Consider the following 14269-nt stretch of genomic DNA (forward strand, 5'->3'; position numbering starts at 1 on the left):
ACTCCTTTCTATAACCTCTAAGGAACACAATATATGGTCTATACTTCGTATGTAAGTTTCTCAGTTACGGTTGGCACCAATTGGAATATGGGGGAGGGGAATGAGCAGGGTGTATGCAAATTAAACTGTAATATTTACTATAGTTAAAAAAAAGAGTGTAGTGTTTTTGCTAATACTGTAGCATTTTACTATAGTATTCTACAGTATACTACAACATTCTATAGTAAGTAAGGTATACTACAGTGTGTAGTATAGTATTCTATAGTATACTACAGTTTAATGCAGAATTCTAAAGTATTCTATAGTAAAATGTGGTATTTTTTTCATGTGGGCTGAGCTAGTGATCTACTGAACTCTGCACTAATGCTCATTGTAATGGGACAGAAAGACAATGTAACCCTGCACTAGTGACTATTGTAATGCAATTCTTCTCTCCCAATTTGACATTCAAAAGATGTAAAAGAAAGAGGGGAGAGAATGGAAGAGAGCAAAAAAGTGAGTGAGATTTTTTTTTTACCTTTATTTTACTAGGCAAGTCAGTTAAGAACATATTCTTATTTTCAATGACGGCCTTGGAACAGTGGGTTAACTGCCTGTTCAGGGGCAGAACGACTGATTTTGTACCTTGTCAGGTTGGGGATTTGAACTTGCAACCTTTCGGTTACTAGTCCAATGCTCTAACCACTAGGCTACACTGCCACCCCGAGATAAAGAACAGGAGGGAGGGAGGGAGGGAGGGAGGGAGGGAGGGAGGGAGGGAGGGAGGGAGGGAGGGAGGGAGGGAGGGAGGGAGGGAGGGAGGAAAGAAGATGGAGGGAGGGAGGGAAGAAAGAAGGTGGAGGGAGGGAGGGAAGAAAGAAGGTGGAGGAAGGGAGGGAAGAAAGAAGGTGGATATAGGGAGGGAGGCAACCACACACACAGAGATGGAGAGAGGGAGGGAGGCATGAAAGAAAAGGCTAGTTCATTACAGTGTTTTAGAGAGCCAACACACAGAGAGAGAGAGAGAGAGAGAGAGAGAGAGAGCATGGTGGATCTCACACTGAGACACACAGACACCACTGAGGCCTGCTGAGGGAGGGAGGGAGGGAGGGAGGGAGGGAGGGAGGGAGGGAGGGAGGGAGGGAGGGAGGGAGGGAGGGAGGGAGGGACTCACACTGAGACAGACAGACACACCACTGAGGCCTGCTGAGATAAACTCTAGTAAAGATCAAAGATAGAGAAGGGGGGGCAAAGAGAGAGGGATAACGAGACAGAAGGAGAGAGACAGAGGGAAGCTGAATACAGAGTGAGGATGAGAGAGGATGAAGGGAGAGAGAGAGAGAGAGAGAGAGAGAGAGAGAGAGGAGAGAGAGAGAGAGAGAGAGAGAGAGGGGGCTGAATACAGAGAGAGGAGAAAGAGAAGATATTCTAAGAAGGGAGGGAGAACAGAGGGCAAAAAAAACTGCAGCATAAACACAGAGGCAGAGTAGTGTCAGAGAGAGAGAGACAGCCAGCCCGTAGAGAGAGCCAGCCAGCCCGTAGAGAGAGCCAGCCATCCCGTAGAGAGAGACAGAATAGTGTCAGAGAGAGAGAGACAGCCAGCCCATAGAGAGAGCCAGCCAGCCCGTAGAGAGAGCCAGCCATCCCGTAGAGAGAGACAGCCAGCCCGTAGAGAGAGACAGAATAGTGTCAGAGAGAGAGAGACAGCAAGCCCATAGAGAGAGACAGCCAGCCCGTAGAGAGAGCCAGCCATCCCGTAGAGAGAGACAGCCAATAGAGAGAGCCAGCCAGCCAATAGAGAGACAGCCAGTAGAGAGAGACAGCCAGTAGAGAGAGACAGCCAGCCAATAGAGACAGCCAGCCAATAGAGACAGCCAGCCAATAGAGACAGCCAGTAGAGACAGCCAATAGAGACAGCCAGTAGAGACAGCCAGTAGAGAGACTGTGTGAGCGAGAGGAGAAAGAGAGAGAAGCAGACAAGACAGAAAGGGGAGATGTGATGCCATAATTCCTAAATCGATGCTCAATGATGTCAAGGACAAGACAGCTCTCTCTCTTTCTCTCCGTCTAGTGGTCAGGCCTGAGGCTGGGCTGAGGACTATAACCCCAGTCACCCAGTCCACAACCCAAATGGCACCCTATTCCCTATATAGTGCACTCCTTTTGACCAGGGTCTATAGGGCTTAATTTTTTCAAATGCAACCACCCCTCTCTCTCTCTCTCTCCACATGTGAGTGAGCACTGATACTGGTGCTGGACAGGGCTAGATCACAAAGCAGCAGTCCAGCTCCGCTTGAGTCCATATGACAAGAGCATAAAAGATAAGAGCTGACAGAAAACTGTCCGGAGATATTACTGGACATCCCCTTGGTCCTTACAGGGGGAAAACCCAGCCACTTTCTATCTATCTTCCACACTGACAACTAGCCCACCTGTGCCTTATATCTGAGTCACTGACACAACTTAAGAGGACTTAACAGGCTTAAGCTGTGGAAACTGTCTGCCTAGTAAGATGAATTGGAATGTGATGGGTTCTGCTACTGTTGGATGTGAAAATCATTCAAACTGCTCCGAAGCCTTGAGAAATATTCTAGGGACCAGATGTGAAGGGAGGAAAATAGGGGAGTCGCTCAGGTCAAAAGTAGTGCACTGTAGTAGGGTGCCACTTAGGATGCAGAAAGGGATGCTCTTCATGTCCTACAAACAGACAAATACCACATTTACAATCTGGGCCAAACACTTTGGCAGTAGCAATCAAGGTCTATTGTGGGACGATGGAAAAGGTGCTGCATGAGTGTCAACAGCCATGTCCCCAGTCCTCTCGGATGAAGGGACGTTTAAAGCACCCACAAGTCTGCTGCTGTTGAAGTAATGTTGAACTAATGTTGAGCTGTGTGTGTGTGTGTGTGTGTGTGACAGCTCTCCGAAACAGAGAGATAGATAGGGGCAGAGAGAGAGGGATAACGCGCGAGAGAGAAGCTGAATACAGAGTGGGGGGGAGAGAGAGAGAGAGAGAGCAGGGGGACTAAATACTGAAAGAAGGGAGGGAGAACAGAGGGAGAACAGAGGGAGAACAGAGGCAGGACAGAGGGAGGACAGAGGGAGAACAGAGGGAGAACAGAGGGAGAACAGAGGGAGGACAAAGGGAGGACAGAGGGAGGACAGAGGGAGGACAAGGGAGGACAGAGGGAGGACAGAGGGAGAACAGAGGGAGAACAGAGGGAGAACAGAGGGAGAACAGAGGGAGAACAAAGGGAGGACAGAGGGAGGACAGAGGGAGGACAAGGGAGGACAGAGGGAGAACAAGGGAGGACAGAGAGAGAACGGAAGGAAAGACAGTAAGTGGTTATAAGTGTGATCTTTGTTTAACATGCAGCTCCACTTCATTTAGGGTCCCTCCTGAGAGATGTCTCCCAAATGGCACCCTATTCCCTATGTCGTGCACTACTTTTGACCAGGGCCCATGGGGCTCTCATAGGGCTCTGGTCAAAAGTAGTGCACTAAACACACATTCTGGGTCATGATTGGCAGCTGGAGGGGTTTGGTCTAATTGGAGATCAAGCCAATCGTGTGGGCCTGTCTGGCACCTCAATTGCAGCAGTTATTCAGTCAGTCAGTCAAAGTCAATAGAGCTTAGGCCTACTCAGCTTGATGGGGAGTCACTTGTTCATCCTCACTGATTCATCCTCTGTCATTCATTCACTGACTCACTGATTTACAGTAGCTACTCACCAATTCATTCACTGACTCACTGATTTACAGTAGCTACTCACTGACTTACAATAGCTACTCACCAATTCATTAACTGACTCACTGATTTACAATAGCTACTCACCAATTCATTAACTGACTCACTGATTTGCAATAGCTACTCACCCATTCACCAATTCCATCACTTACAATAGCTACTCACCAATTCATTAACTGACTCACTGATTTACAATAGCTACTCACCAATTCATTAACTGACTCACTGATTTACAATAGCTACTCACCAATTCATTCACTGACTCACTTATTTATAATAGCTACTCACCAATTCAATAACTTACTCACTGATTTATAATAGCTACTCACCAATTCATTCACTGACTCACTGTTTTACTGTAGCTACTCACCCATTCACCAATTCCATCACTTACAATAGCTACTCACCAATTCATTAACTGACTCACTGATTTACAATAGCTACTCACCAATTCATTAACTGACTCACTGATTTACAATAGCTACTCACCAATTCATTAACTGACTCACTGATTTACAATAGCTACTCACCAATTCATTCACTGACTCACTTATTTATAATAGCTACTCACCAATTCAATAACTGACTCACTGATTTACAATAGCTACTCACCAATTCATTCACTGACTCACTGATTTACAATAGCTACTCACCAATTCATTAACTGACTCACTGATTTACAATAGCTACTCACCAATTCATTAACTGACTCACTGATTTATAATAGCTACTCACCAATTCATTAACTGACTTACTGATTTTTGATTATTTGAAGTAGCCACCCTTTGTCTTGATGACAGCTTTGCACACTCTTGGCATTCTCTCCACTAGCTTTACCTGGAATGCTTTTCCAACCGTCTTGAAGGAGTTCCCACATATGCTGAGCACTTGTCGGCTGCTTTTCCTTAACTCTGTAGTCCAACTCATCCGGGGCTAAATGTTAATCTCCTGTATAGATGGAAGCGGGGCTAAATGTTAATTTCCTGTATAGATGGAGGCGGGGCTAAATGTTAATCTCCTGTATAGATGGAGGCGGGGCTAAATGTTAATTTCCTGTATAGATGGAGGCGGGGCTAAATGTTAATCTCCTGTATAGATGGAGGCGGGGCTAAAGGTTAATCTCCTGTATAGATGGAGGCGGGGCTAAATGTTAATCTCCTGTATAGATGGAGGCGGGGCTAAATGTTAATCTCCTGTATAGATGGAGGTGGGGCTAAATGTCAATCTCCTGTATAGATGGAGGCGGGGCTAAATGTTAATCTCCTGTATAGATGGAGGTGGGGCTAAATGTTAATCTCCTGTATAGATGGAGGTGGGGCTATAGGTGGGGCTATGGAGGTGGGGCTATAAAATATAGCACATATCACAGGAGGGAAACCAGCAACAACAACAAAAAACTGTCTCCTTTCTGTTCTTCTCTATAAAGACATGATTCCGTGATAAAGACTCAACCTGGAACTGAACTCTAGAACAATAGAGTGCATCGCAAATGATTCCCTATTCCCTTTATAGTGCACTGCTTCAAACAGGGCCCATAGGCCTCTGGTCAAAAGTAGTGCACTACATAGGGAATAGGGTGCCATTTGGGACACACCTGTCAATGAAATCCAATCAACTCTACCCACAGGAGCCGGTCTTTGTCAATGGTATTATATTTCTTATCTCCTTAAACCTTTCATCTGGAGAAGCCAATTTACAAATTATTTGCTCACCAAACACAGTTCCCATTGAAATAAATGTGAATGATTTCCATTATAAATCTCATGAAGTCACTCTACGGTCAATCAGGTGAATGAAAAAGTTGTAAATATATTGAATATGAATAAATTAATAACCATTTTGAAAGGTCTCTGTCTTTGCAGAGAGAAAATGGCTTGAGCAAGTGGCAGATAAAGAGAGAGAGAGAGGGAGACAGAGAATATAATATGAATATGAATTTTGTTAATATTGTAAATTAATAAATTATCTTCCAAAGTATGCTTTGGCAATATGTACAGTACCAGTAAGGAGTTTGGACACACCTACTCAGTCAAGGTTTTTTTGTTGTTTTGACTATTACCTACATTGTATTATAATAGTGAAGACATCAAATCTATGAAATAACACATATGGAGGCATGTAGTAACCAAAAAAGTGCTAAACAAATCAAACAATATTTTTGATTTTAGATTATTTGAATTAGCCACCCTTTGTCTTGATGACAGCTTTGCACACTCTTGGCATTCTCTCCACTAGCTTTACCTGGAATGCTTTTCCAACAGTCTTGAAGGAGTTCCCACATATGCTGAGCACTTGTCCGCTGCTTTTCCTTAACTCTGTAGTCCAACTCATCCCAAACCATCTCAATTGGGTTGAGGTCGAGTGATTGAGGAGGCCAGGTCATCTGATGCAGCACTCCATCACTCTCCTTCTTGGTCAAATAGCCCTTACACAGCCTGGAGGTGTGTTGTGTCATTGTCCTGTTGAAAAAAAATTATAGTACCACTGAGCGCAAACCAGATGGGATGGCTTATCGCTGCAGAATGCTGTGGTAGCCATGCTGGTTAAGTGTGCCTTGAATTCTAAATAAATCACTGACAGTGTCACCAGCAAAGCACCCCCACACCATAACACCTCCTCCTCCTCCATGCTTCATGGTGGGAACCACACATGCAGAGATCATCTGTTCACCTACTCCCGTTTCAAAAAGACACAGAGGTTGGAACCAAAAATCTCAAATTTGGACTCATCAGACCAAAGGATATATCTCCACCAGTCAAATGTCCATTGCTCGTGTTTCTTGGCCCAATCAAGTCTCTTATTGTTATTGGTGTCCTTTAGAAGTGGTTTCTTTGCAGCAATTCAACCATGAAGGTCGGATTCACGCAGTCTCCTCTGATCAGTTGATGTTGAGATGTGTCTGTAACTTGAACTCTGGGAAGAATTTATTTGGGACCCAATCTGAGGTGCAGATAACTCTAATGAACATATCCTCTACAACCGAGGTAACTATGGGTCTTCCTTTCCTGTGGTGGTCCTCATGAGAGCCAGTTTCATCATAGCCGTTTCTGTTTTCTTCGACTGCAGCTGGTTGAAGCTGGTTGAGAGAATGCCAAGAATGTGCAAAGCTGCTATCAAAGCAAAGGGTGGCTACTTTGAAGAATCTCAAATATAAAATATATTTAGATTTGTTTAACACTTTTTTGGTTACTACATGATTCCATATGTGTTATTTCATAGTTTTGAGAGAGAAAGAGAGAAAAAGAGAGAAAAAGAGAGAGAGAGAAAAAAAGAGAGAGAGAAAGAGAGAGAGAGAGAAAGAAAGAAAGGAGTCAGTCTGGAATTCCTAGTCTACATCTCAAATGGCACCCTATTCCCTATGGTCCATTGTCAAAAGTAGTACACTATATAGGGGATAGGGTGCCATTTGGGACGTAACCCTAGTGTCAGTCAGGAAGTCCAGTTAACTACCAGCAGCCAGGACATTAAGGCAGTGTGTGCGCGTTTGTGTGTGTGTGTGTGCGTGTGATTGAGTACTACACCCAGACAGGGGAAGGTGAGATAACACTATTAGACTGATGATAGAAGTAGTAGCTCTTACTAGAGACTCCACATTCTTACTGAAGACTCCACATTCTTAGTAGAGACTCCACATTCTTAGTAGAGACTCCACATTCTTAGTAGAGACTCCACATTCTTACTGATGACTCCACATTCTTACTGATGACTCCACATTCTTACTGATGACTCCACATTCTTACTGATGACTCCACATTCTTAGTAGAGACTCCACATTCTTAGTAGAGACTCCACATTCTTACTAGAGACTCCACATTCTTACTGAAGACTCCACATTCTTACTAGAGACTCCACATTCTTACTAGAGACTCCACATTCTTACTAGAGACTCCACATTCTTACTAGAGACTCCACATTCTTACTAGAGACTCCACATTCTTACTAGAGACTCCACATTCTTACTAGAGACTCCACATTCTTACTTGAGACTCCACATTCTTACTAGAGACTCCACATTCTTACTAGAGACTCCACATTCTTACTAGAGACTCCACATTCTTACTAGAGACTCCACATTCTTACTGAAGGACCCATATTCTTAGTAGAGACTCCACATTCTTACTAGAGACTCCACATTCTTACTAGAGACTCCACATTCTTACTAGAGACTCCACATTCTTACTGGAGACTCCACATTCTTACTAGAGACTCCACATTCTTACTGAAGACTCCACATTCTTACTAGAGACTCCACATTCTTACTAGAGACTCCACATTCTTACTGAAGACTCCACATTCTTACTGGAGACTCCACATTCTTACTGGAGACTCCACATTCTTACTGGAGACTCCACATTCTTACTAGAGACTCCACATTCTTACTGAAGGACCCACATTCTTACTAGAGACTCCACATTCTTACTAGAGACTCTGCATTCTTACTGAAGACTCCACATTCTTACTAGAGACTCCACATTCTTACTGAAGACTCCACATTCTTACTGGAGACTCCACATTCTTACTGAAGACTCCACATTCTTACTAGAGACTCCACATTCTTACTGAAGACTCCACATTCTTACTGAAGGACCCACATTCTTACTGAAGACTCCACATTCTTACTGGAGACTCCACATTCTTACTGGAGACTCCACATTCTTACTGGAGACTCCACATTCTTACTGAAGACTCCACATTCTTACTGAAGGACCCACATTCTTACTGAAGACTCCACATTCTTACTGGAGACTCCACATTCTTACTAGAGACTCCACATTCTTACTGAAGACTCCACATTCTTACTGAAGGACCCACATTCTTACTGAATACTCCACATTCTTACTGGAGACTCCACATTCTTACTGGAGACTCCACATTCTTACTGGAGACTCCACATTCTTACTAGAGACTCCACATTCTTACTAGAGACTCCACATTCTTACTGGAGACTCCACATTCTTACTGGAGACTCCACATTCTTACTGGAGACTCCACATTCTTACTGGAGACTCCACATTCTTACTAGAGACTCCACATTCTTACTAGAGACTCCACATTCTTACTAGAGAATCCACATTCTTACTGGAGACTCCACATTCTTAGTAGAGACTCCACATTCTTACTGACGACTCCACATTCTTAGTAGAGACTCCACATTCTTACTGATGACTCCACATTCTTACTGATGACTCCACATTCTTACTGATGACTCCACATTCTTACTGATGACTCCACATTCTTAGTAGAGACTCCACATTCTTACTAGAGACTCCACATTCTTACTGAAGACTCCACATTCTTACTAGAGACTCCACATTCTTACTAGAGACTCCACATTCTTACTAGAGACTCCACATTCTTACTAGAGACTCCACATTCTTACTAGAGACTCCACATTCTTACTAGAGACTCCACATTCTTACTTGAGACTCCACATTCTTACTTGAGACTCCACATTCTTACTAGAGACTCCACATTCTTACTAGAGACTCCACATTCTTACTAGAGACTCCACATTCTTACTGAAGGACCCATATTCTTAGTAGAGACTCCACATTCTTACTGGAGACTCCACATTCTTACTAGAGACTCCACATTCTTACTAGAGACTCCACATTCTTAGTAGAGAATCCACATTCTTACTGATGACTCCACATTCTTACTAGAGAATCCACATTCTTACTGATGACTCCACATTCTTACCAGAGACTCCACATTCTTACTGAAGACTCCACATTCTTACTGGAGACTCCACATTCTTACTAGAGACTCCACATTCTTACTAGAGACTCCACATTCTTACCAGAGACTCCACATTCTTACCAGAGACTCCACATTCTTACTAGAGACTCCAAATTCTTACTAGAGACTCCACATTCTTACTAGAGACTCCACATTCTTACCAGAGACTCCACATTCTTACTAGAGACTCCACATTCTTACTAGAGACTCCACATTCTTACTAGAGACTCTGCATTCTTACTGAAGGACCCACATTCTTACTGGAGACTCCACATTCTTACTGGAGACTCCACATTCTTACTAGAGACTCCACATTCTTACTGAAGACTCCACATTCTTACTGAAGGACCCACATTCTTACTGAAGACTCCACATTCTTACTGAAGACTCCACATTCTTACTGGAGACTCCACATTCTTACTAGAGACCCCACATTCTTACTAGAGACTCCACATTCTTACTGAAGACTCCACTTCTTACTGGAGACTCCACATTCTTACTGGAGACTCCACATTCTTACTAGAGACTCCACATTCTTACTGAAGACTCCACATTCTTACTGAAGGACCCACATTCTTACTGAAGACTCCACATTCTTACTGAAGACTCCACATTCTTACTGGAGACTCCACATTCTTACTAGAGACTCCACATTCTTACTAGAGACTCCACATTCTTACTAGAGACTCCACATTCTTACTGAAGGACCCACATTCTTACTGGAGACTCCACATTCTTACTGGAGACTCCACATTCTTACTGGAGACTCCACATTCTTACTGGAGACTCCACATTCTTACTGGAGACTCCACATTCTTACTAGAGACTCCACATTCTTACTAGAGACTCCACATTCTTACTAGAGACTCCACATTCTTACTGGAGACTCCACATTCTTACTGGAGACTCCACATTCTTACTAGAGACTCCACATTCTTACCAGAGACTCCACATTCTTACCAGAGACTCCACATTCTTACTAGAGACTCCAAATTCTTACTAGAGACTCCACATTCTTACTAGAGACTCCACATTCTTACCAGAGACTCCACATTCTTACTAGAGACTCCACATTCTTACTAGAGACTCCACATTCTTACTAGAGACTCCAAATTCTTACTAGAGACTCCACATTCTTACTAGAGACTCCACATTCTTACCAGAGACTCCACATTCTTACTAGAGACTCCACATTCTTACCAGAGACTCCACATTCTTACTAGAGACTCCACATTCTTACCAGAGACTCCACATTCTTACCAGAGACTCCAAATTCTTACTAGAGACTCCACATTCTTACCAGAGACTCCACATTCTTACTAGAGACTCCACATTCTTACTAGAGACTCCACATTCTTACTAGAGACTCCACATTCTTACCAGAGACTCCACATTCTTCCTGGAGGATCCAGGGTATTTAATGACCTGTATCTTCCACAGCCCTGCCAGACAGTTCATATTATAGGGGTAATAACTAAGTCATTCAGGGTGTACAGACGGCTTGGAGCTCTCTGCTGCCAAGATAGTGTGTAGACGATCTACTAGAAGTCATCTGGCCATTCAGGTCTGTCTGTGTGTGTGTGTGTGTGTGTGTGTGTGTGTGTGTGTGTGTGTGTGTGTGTGTGTGTGTGTGTGTGTGTGTGTGTGTGTACTGGTAATCCTATATATATCATGTCTTCCGGTGTCTGTGTGATCCGATCCTAATATCAACAAACACACACAGTGATGAACCTCCCCATTCTATCATTAGCGCCCTAATTAAGAGAGTTCATTTTCTCGCCACAGTGTCCCCGGGGGATTGCTATAACGCTGATAAATAAACAGCTGACTTTGCCACGGTAACGCCAATTAACCCTGTTTACACAATCAGGCTTCACACACACCTGCAGACACACTGCCGGTGTCCTAAATGGCACCCTATTCCGTTTATAGTGCACTACTTTTGACCAGGGCCCCATAGTAACAAACACATTATCATAGAAAGAGGCTAGGAGGACCCTGTTGATTATGATGCTAACTAACACAATGAATCTGCGAGACAATATCCACGGTGCTTTTAACACAACCTTACAGACAGACGTTCCCTACTGTCCAAACAGACATATTACAATCCAATGAATCTGGAGAAAAACAATCTACAGACATAATGCTGAGAAAAACACAGCATTTTTTTTTTTCGAGACAATGTTCTGGGTATCTGTCAAAACCAAGGGCCAATCAATGTCGTTAACTCCCAGGGTTGAAAACCAGCAGTATGTCGTCGAGGGTGGGAATTCAATAGTAATGAACAGATGAAAGCATAGGCTACAAGGCTGCCAGTGCTACCGGTGTTTCATAAACTATTCTAATAGTTTCATGTATTAGCCACAATCGACCACCGACATATGAAGCCCACCGGTGGATACATACAAGTCATCATGGGCCTATCACAGTGGAGAGAAAAACACCACTTTAAGAGGTCAGGGAATGTTTTTCCGCTGAAGATCAAAGCAATGAGATAATGCCAATAACTTGTTTCAGTGGTCACAGCAATACATTAACCCCTCTGAAAGTCAAACACCTAGGGAGACCAGAGGCACACATATCCACGGCTATGGGGGACACAACAGATAAACACAGCGAGCATGTCTTTCTGCGTTCTACCGGTGGTGTCTGTCGTCACAGCAATACAATAGCCCCTTTTGACAGTCAAAATCCATAGGGACCATAACAAGCCAATACAAGCACAAATGCATTTCATCATGTTGAAGAAGGTTGAAACGATGACAATGAAAGGCAGCTAGATAGGGGAACATAGCGTTTTGGAGAACTGCAACACCGATGAGAGAGAACTGAAATGTCCAAACTTACCGCTGCACTCTTCAGCTGCTGGCTCTGGATGACAGTCGGCGAGGATGATGATCTCAAAAAGAGCTTTGATTGGTTGATTGATATCCAGCCTGCGTGCTGACCCTTTTTTTTTTGCAGGTGAAAGTGTGTGTTTGCTTGTTTGAAAGTGTGTGTTTGCGTGTGTGAGGATCAATGAGGTAAGGATGAGTATGCACGCGCTAGCGAGCGGCCACCACAACCGATACACGTTACCTTAAATATGAAATCTAAACGAGCAGGCTACTGAGAGGCTATTGCTAAAATACAAACTGTAAATGGCGTTGCTGTCAAATGCTGTGCTGAGCCTGTAATTGTTTATAAAATTTATTAAAAAGACACATGTCGCCTAATCAACTAGGCTTTATCAAATATCCCTTTAAATAAATCAAAGCTGTAGATAGCCGAATGTTTATTAAATAGCCTAACCTACAGTTGTGCCATAAAGTCCATATTGCTTGGTTTTAAATAATTGACAACACGTCGATTCGAATACAAAAATGGATCACCAGTCCATGAAAGTAAAAAAACGCAAATATACAATCATTACCAAGCTTGGGTAAGATTACTGTAGCCTATAGTTCGCTATAGGAATCATACTCACAAATAGATGCCCGTTCAATTGCTTTGTTTCCATCGAATACGATTCGTAGGGAGAAAATAAACAGCGAATGGAGACAGCAGTCTGTGCAAAAGTGTGTTTCGTGCAAACAAATGTTCCCCAAACCCTAAAACAAAGACTGCAAAACGTCTATGCTGTGATCCGAATAACAACTCGCTGTATTTCTGCCCAGTGTAAAATGTTGACTCGGGAAACGCGCGACAGCCTACACACAGAAACGCGCGCACACACACACACACACATGAGCGACGTTGCACTGTGCACTTCCCTGCTCTCTCCTTCCCTTCTCGTCCCTCTTGTCGCCCTCAACAATGTCTCTCACTCACCCGTGACGTCACTGGGCGAGACGCAACGTTAACTCTCCCTTCCTTATCTGCAGTAGAGTTCAGTGTACCCCTACAGCCCCACACTACTTGACGATGGGCCCGGTAGACGCTGAAAATAGTGCTGAATGGGAGAAATTAGAGCCCTCATTGGCTGACAGAAAGACATATGGGGTTTACACATCCTAGATAAATAGTGCAGACCACCCCACTATGCCGAGTTCATGGCTAACAGCAATTGGCCAATCAACTCCTTCTTCTGTGTCATCCTCCTCTCTCCCCCCTGTCGACTGTCAGTTTGATGTATGCAGTCACTCTATGAGCATAATAAACTTATTCTGCAGCTGGCAGGTTGGGGCTGTCTGGGCTGGTTGCAGCTTCAACGGACTGCCCCAAATGGCACACTATTCCCTATGTGGTGCACTACTTTTGACCAGAGCGGCTTTGGACAAAAGTAGTGCACTACATAGGGAAAAATGTGGCATTTTGGGGCGCAACCAGGGTGATTGTATTACTGAGGAGGACAGGGATCAGCAATGGGGGGCTCTGGCCCCCCATTGTCATTGCAGGGATGATCAGGTTTATCATTCATTATTTCTTCAGTTTGGTACCTAAAGCCAGTTAAGAGGACCCCTGTCTTGCTGGCTCTGTTCTGGTAAGGGAGGCTGAGTATACTGGGTAGGTAGGGGAAGATGCGTAGGCAGGGTAGGCTGGGAAAGTAGGGGAGACTGGGGAGACAAGTTAGGCAGGCTATAATGCATAGGTAGTGGAGGCTGGGTAGGTAGGGTATGCTGGGGGAAGACTGGGGAGGTAGGGTAGGCCTGGGAGGTATGGTTGGTATGGTAGGCTGGGGAGGTATGGTAGGTAGGTAGGGTAGGTGGGGTAGGCTGGAGAGGTATGGTAGGTGGAGTAGGCTGGGGAGGTATGGTAGGTAGGGTAGGTTGGGATAGACTGGGGAGTTATGGTAGGTAGGGTAGGTGGGGTAGGCTGGGG

At 44.0% G+C, this 14269-nt stretch overlaps 1 protein-coding gene across 1 annotated transcript in view; it reads right to left on the bottom strand.

Annotated features, from left to right (window-relative positions):
* LOC135549518 (gamma-aminobutyric acid type B receptor subunit 1-like) overlaps window positions 1–13226 on the bottom strand; it is a 332207-nt gene extending 318981 nt beyond the window's left edge. Inside the window, exon 1 of the mRNA XM_064979532.1 lies at window positions 12317–13226. The gene's annotated coding sequence lies outside the window, so the exon portion shown is untranslated. The remainder of the gene's footprint in view (window positions 1–12316) is intronic.
* Between the last annotated feature and the right edge of the window lie 1043 nt (window positions 13227–14269).

This window comes from Oncorhynchus masou, chromosome 12, assembly GCF_036934945.1.
Source record: "Oncorhynchus masou masou isolate Uvic2021 chromosome 12, UVic_Omas_1.1, whole genome shotgun sequence".
Classification (NCBI taxonomy): domain Eukaryota; kingdom Metazoa; phylum Chordata; class Actinopteri; order Salmoniformes; family Salmonidae; genus Oncorhynchus; species Oncorhynchus masou.